Below are 6,597 nucleotides of genomic sequence, written 5' to 3' on the forward strand. Positions count from 1 at the left end.
AAATCACGGCGAAGGTTTCAGGCAAATCGGAGTTACGGATCTCCATATATATATATGAAACGGTGAAACAAAGCCAGAACAAAACGCAGAACCAGAGAGAAACAGAGAGATAGATCCAATCTCGGAGGGGCTCTCGCCCTTCCATGCCATGGAGGCCAAGGACCAGAGGGGAAACCCTTCTCCCATCTAGGGAGGAGGTCAAGGAAGATGAGGAAGAAGGGGGCCCCTCTCCCCCTCTCCCCCTCTCCTCCGGTGGTGCCGGAACACCGCCATGGCCATCATCATCATCACCGCGATCTTCACCAACACCTCCGCCATCTTCACAAACATCTCCATCACCTTCCCCCTCTATCTACAGCGGTCCACTCTCCCGTAACCCTCTGTACCCTCTACTTGAACATGGTGCTTTATGCTTCATATTATTATCCAATGATGTGTTGTCATCCTATGATGTTTGAGTAGATTTTCATTGTCCTATCGGTGGTTGATGAATTGCTATGATTGATTTAATTTGCTTGTGGTTATGTTGCTGTCCTTTGGTGCCCATCATATGAGCGCGCGCGTGGATCACACCATAGGGTTAGTTGTATGTTGATAGGACTATGTATTGGAGGGCAAGAGTGACAGAAGCTTCAACCTAGCATAGAAATTGATGCATACGGGATTGAAGGGGGACCAATATATCTTAATGCTATGGTTGGGTTTTACCTTAATGAACATTAGTAGTTGCGGATGCTTGCTAATAGTTCCAATCATAAGTGCATAGAATTCCAAGTAAGGGATGACATGCTAGCAGTGGCCTCTCCCACATAATACTTGCTATCGGTCTAGTAAAGTAGTCAATTGCTTACAATTTCGCAACTCCTACCACCACTTTTCCACACTCGCTATATTTACTTTATTGTTTCTTAACCTAAACAGCCCCTACCTTTTATTTACTTGCTCTTTATTATCTTGCAAACCTATCCAACAACACCTACAAAGTACTTCTAGTTTCATACTTGTTCTAGGTAAAGCGAACGTCAAGCATGCGTAGAGTTGTATCGGTGGTCGGTAGAACTTGAGGGAATATTTGTTCTACCTTTAGATCCTCGTTGGCTTAGACACTCTTACTTATCGAAAATTGTTGCGATCCCCTATACTTGTGGGTTATCAAGACCTTTTTCTGGTGCCGTTGCTGGGGAGCAATAGCGTGGGGTGAATATTCTCGTGTGTGCTTGTTTTCTTTATCACTAAGTAATTTTTATTTGTTGTTCTTAGTTGTTCTTTATCTTTAGTTATGGATATGGAACACGAAATACCATAAAAATTAGGTGTACTTTCTGCTCATGGAGATGGGGAACCTCCTAAAACCCTCGATGATGGTTATGTGAAAGATATTATGTACTACTTTAATAATCTTGAGAAAACCCCATTCAATTATGTAATGGGAGTAATGTTGGATCAACGTGAATACTTTAGGGATTACCGCTTGACACAAAATGGGAAACTATTATGGGATCAAATTCATATATTGAATTGGTATGCTAGGCAACTATGCTTGAGATATGATTATACTTGTTGCTCTAGGATGAAGGCTCCACACCTTCCCTTTTCATGCAAACTTAATGATAATAAGACCTTAGCTTCTTATGCTAATGGTATATATGATTACTATGACGTGGAACAAATAGAAGAATTTGTTGCTTTTATGGGTGCGTATGAAATTGAATCTATGTTTAAAGAGTTTGAAGATTTTGATGATGCTGTTTATAGACCTGAAAATTTAGCTATCCTGAAATATTGTTATGAGAATTATGAATACAATTACGAAATTAATGTGCTTATTGAGAAAGTCTCCGCTGTCCAAGAAGAGACTAATATTTTGCAGGAGTCTATGGAAGAAGAAATTGATGAAACTGTGAGCTCATTGGATGAGAAAGATGAGGAGAAGAGCGAAGAACAAAAGGAGGAAGAGTGGATTGATCACCCGTGCCCACCTTCTAATGAGAGTAACTCTTCAACTCATACATTGTTTAATTTCCCTTCATGCTTACCGAAGGATGAATGCTATGATAATTGCTATGATCCCGTCGATTCTTTTGAAATATCCCTTTTTGATGATGCTTGCTATGCTTGTGGCCAAGATTCCAATATGAATTATGCTTATGGAGATGAACTTGCTATAGTTCCTTATGTTAAACATGAAATTGTTGCTATTGCACCCACGCATGATAGTCCTATTATCTTTTTGAATTCTCCCGACTACACTATATCGGAGAAGTTTGCACTTATTAAGGATTATATTGATGGGTTGCCTTTTACCGTTGCACATGATGATTTTGATGAATATAATATGCATGTGCTTGCTGCTCCTACTTGCAATTATTTTTAGAGAGGAACTATATCTCCACCTCTCTATATTTCCAATATGAGAAAATTGCAAGAAACTGTTTATACTATGCATTGGCCTTTACTATGTGTGCATGAATTGTTCTTTTATGACATGCCGATGCATAGGAAGAGAGTTAGACTTCATCATTACATGAAATATGTTACCTTGTGCTCATCACTAAATTAGAAATCGTTGTTAATTAAAATTGGCTTTGATATACCTTGGGATCCGGGTGGATCCATTACTTGAGCACTATATGCCTAGCTTAATGGCTTTAAAAAAAGTGCTGCCAGGGAGACAACCCAGAAGTTTTAGAGAGTCATTTATTTCTTTTGAGTGCTTTTATATAGTTTAAAAACAACAAAAATAAAGAGGGGAACCCAAAACTTTTTCAAAAAGGAAAGCGAAAGTGAGAAAGACAAGCATTATTGAAGTGGGAGCTAGCCTTGAACTTTGTTCATGCTCGTGGAAGCTTTGTGAATCTTGATTACAGAAACTTTTCAATAAAAATAATTATCCCCTTGTACAATTCCATTGTATTATAAAATAATGTGCCAAGGTTTGCCTTTAGGATGTTTACATTTGCTTGATGGTTTGTACGGTGCAGTTCAGAAACTTTGGTTGTAGTGCGCGATTTTACATTTTTATCTGGAACGTCAAATGGTTCTGATTCTTTTTGCACTGTCTTCCTATACAAATTTTTTATTTTTTCTACTTTTGGTAGAATTTTTCAAGTATCAGAAGTATGGTGAATGTTCAGATTATTACAGACTGTTCTGTTTTAGACAGATTCGGTTTTTGATGCATAGTTTGCTTATTTTGATGAAACTATCAATTTATATTAGTGGATTAAGCCATGAAAAAGTTATCTTACAGTAGACACAATGCAAAAATAAAATATGAATTGGTTTTCAATAGTACTTAGAGTAGTGATTTGCTTTATTATACTAACGGATCTTACCGAGTTTTCTGTTGAAGTTTTGTGTGGATGAAGTGTTCGATGATTGAGAAGGTCTCGATGTGAGAAGAAGGAAGAGAGGAAAGAGCTCAAGCTTGGGGATGCCCGAGGCACCCCAAGTAAATATTCAAGGAGACTCAAGCGTCTAAGCTTGGGGATGCTGGGGAGGCATCCCCTCTTTCTTCAACAAGTATCGGTATGTTTTCGGATTCGTTTCATTCATGTGATATGTGCAATCTTGGAGCGTCTTTTGCATTTAGTTTTCATCTTTCTTTTATGCACCATGCTGGTATGAGATAGTCCTTGGTTGATTTATAGAATGCTCTATGCACTTCACTTATATCTTTTGAGTATGGCTTTATAGAATGCTTCTTGTGCTTCACTTATATCATTTGAAGTTTGGATTGCCTGTTTCTCTTTACATAGAAAACCGCCATTTGTAGAATGCTCTTTTGCTTCACTTATATTTGTTAGAGCGTGGGCATATCTTTTGTAGAAAGAATAAAACTCTCTTGCTTCACTTATATCTATTTAGAGAGATGACAGGAATTGGTCATTCACATGGTTAGTCATAAAATCCTACATAAAACTTGTAGATCACTGAATATGATATGTTTGATTCCTTGGAATAGTTTTGCGATATAAAGATGGTGATATTAGAGTCATGCTAGTGGGTAGTTGTGGATTGTAGAAATACTTGTGTTGAGGTTTGTGATTCCTGTAGCATGCACGTATGGTGAACCGTTATGTAACGAAGTCGGAGCATGATTTATTTATTGATTGTCTTCCTTATGAGTGGCGGTCGGGGATGAGCGATGGTCTTTTCCTACCAATCTATCCCCCTAGGAGCATGCGCGTAGTACTTTGTTTCGATGACTAATAGATTTTTGCAATAAGTATGTGAGTTCCTTATGACTAATGTTGAGTCCATGGATTATACGCACTCTCACCCTTCCACCATTGCTAGCCTCTCTAGTACCACGCAACTTTCGCCGGTACCATAAACCCACCATATACCTTCCTCAAAACAGCCTCCATACCTACCTATTATGGCATTTCCATAGCCATTCCGAGATATATTGCCATGCAACTTCCATCAATCATATACATGACTTGAGCATTCATTGTCATATTGCTTTGCATGATCATAAGATAGCTAGCATGGTATTTTCATGGCTTGTCCATTTTTTGATGTCATTGCTACGCTAGATCATTGCACATCCCGGTACACCGCTGGAGGCATCCATATAGAGTCATACTTTGTTCTAGACATTGAGTTGTAATATTGAGTTGTAAGTAAATAAAAGTGTGATGATCATCATTATTAGAGCATTGCCCCAGTGAGGAAAGGATGATGGAGACTATGATTCCCCCATAAGTCGGGATGAGACTCCGGACTTTAAAAAAAATAAAAGAGGCCAAAGAATCCCACCAACAAAATAATAAAAAAATGATGAGAGAAAAAGAGAGAAGGGGCAGTGCTACTATCCTTTTCCACACTTGTGCTTCAAAGTAGCACCATATAGAGAGTCTCTTGAGTTATCACTTTCATATACTAGTGGGAATTTTCATTATAGAACTTGGCTTGTATATTCCGATGATGGGCTTCCTCAAATGCCCGAGGTCTTCATGAGCAAGCAAGTTGGATGCACACCCACTTAGTTTCAGTTAGAGCTTTCATACACTTATAGCTCTAGTGCATCCGTTGCATGGCAATCCCTACTCACTCACATTGATATCTATTGATGGGCATCTCCATAGCCTGTTGATAAGCCTAGTTGATGTGAGACTATCTTCTCCTTCTTGTCTTATCCATCTTCATATTCTATTTCACCTATAGTGCTATGTCCATGGCTCACGCTCATGTATTGCGTGAAAGTTGAAAAGGTTTGAGAACGTCAAAAGTATGAAACAATTGCTTGGCTTGTCATCGGGGTTGTGCATGATGTGAATATTTTGTGTGGTGAAGATGGAGCATAGCAAGACTATATGATTTTGTAGGGATAACTTTCTTTGGCCATGTTATTTTGAAAATACATGATTGCTTTATTAGTATGCTTGAAGTATTATTGTCTTAATGTCAAAGGATAGACTATTGCTTTGAATAACTCGTCTCTTAATATTCATGCCATGATTCGACATATGATCAAGATTATGCTAGGTAGCATTCCACATCAAAAATTATCTTTTTTTATCATTTACCTACTCAAGGACGAGCAGGAATTAAGCTTGGGCATGCTGATACGTCTCCATCGTATCTATAATTTTTGATTGTTCCATGCCAATATTATTCAACTTTCATATACTTTTTGGCAACTTTTTATATTATTTCTGGGCCTAACATATTGATCCAGTGCCCAGTGCCAGTTCATGTCTGTTGCATGTTTTTGGTTTCGCAGAATATCCATATCAAACGGAGTCCAAACGGGATAAAAACGGACGGAGCTTATTTTTGGAAAATATGGAAAATTCAGAAGGAAAATCAACGCGAACCAGTGCCCGAGGTGGTCACGAGGCAGGGGGGCGTGCCCCCCCTAGGGTGCACCCCCTACCCTCGTGAGCCCACCGTAAGGCGGTTGACGCTCTTCTTTTGCTGCAAGAAAGCTAATATTCGGGAAAAAAATCACGGCGAAGGTTTCAAGCCAATCGGAGTTACGGATCTCCATATTATATATGAAACGGTGAAACAAAGTCAGAACAGAACGCAGAACCAGAGAGAAACAGAGAGATAGATCCAATCTCGGAGGGGCTCTCGCCCCTCCCATGCCATGGAGGCCAAGGACCAGAGGGGAAACCCTTCTCCCATCTAGGGAGGAGGTCAAGGAAGAAGAGGAAGAAGGGGGCCCCTCTCCCCCTCTCCCCCGGTGGCGCCGGAACGCCGCCGTGGCCATCATCATCATCACTGCGATCTTCACCAACACCTCCGCCATCTTCACCAATATCTCCATCACCTTCCCCCCACTATCTACAGCGGTCCACTCTCCCGCAACCCGCTGTACCCTCTACTTGAACATGGTGCTTTATGCTTCATATTATTATCAAATGATGTGTTGCCATCCTATGATGTCTGAGTAGATTTTCGTTGTCCTATCGGTGGTTGATGAATTGCTATGATTGATTTAATTTGCTTGTGGTTATGTTGCTGTCCTTTGGTGCCCATCATATGAGCGTGCGCGTGGATCACACCATAGGGTTAGTTGTATGTTGATAGGACTATGTATTGGAGGGCAAGAGTGACAGAAGCTTCAACCTAGCATAGAAATTG

This window comes from Triticum aestivum, chromosome 1A, assembly GCF_018294505.1.
Source record: "Triticum aestivum cultivar Chinese Spring chromosome 1A, IWGSC CS RefSeq v2.1, whole genome shotgun sequence".
Taxonomy (NCBI): domain Eukaryota; kingdom Viridiplantae; phylum Streptophyta; class Magnoliopsida; order Poales; family Poaceae; genus Triticum; species Triticum aestivum.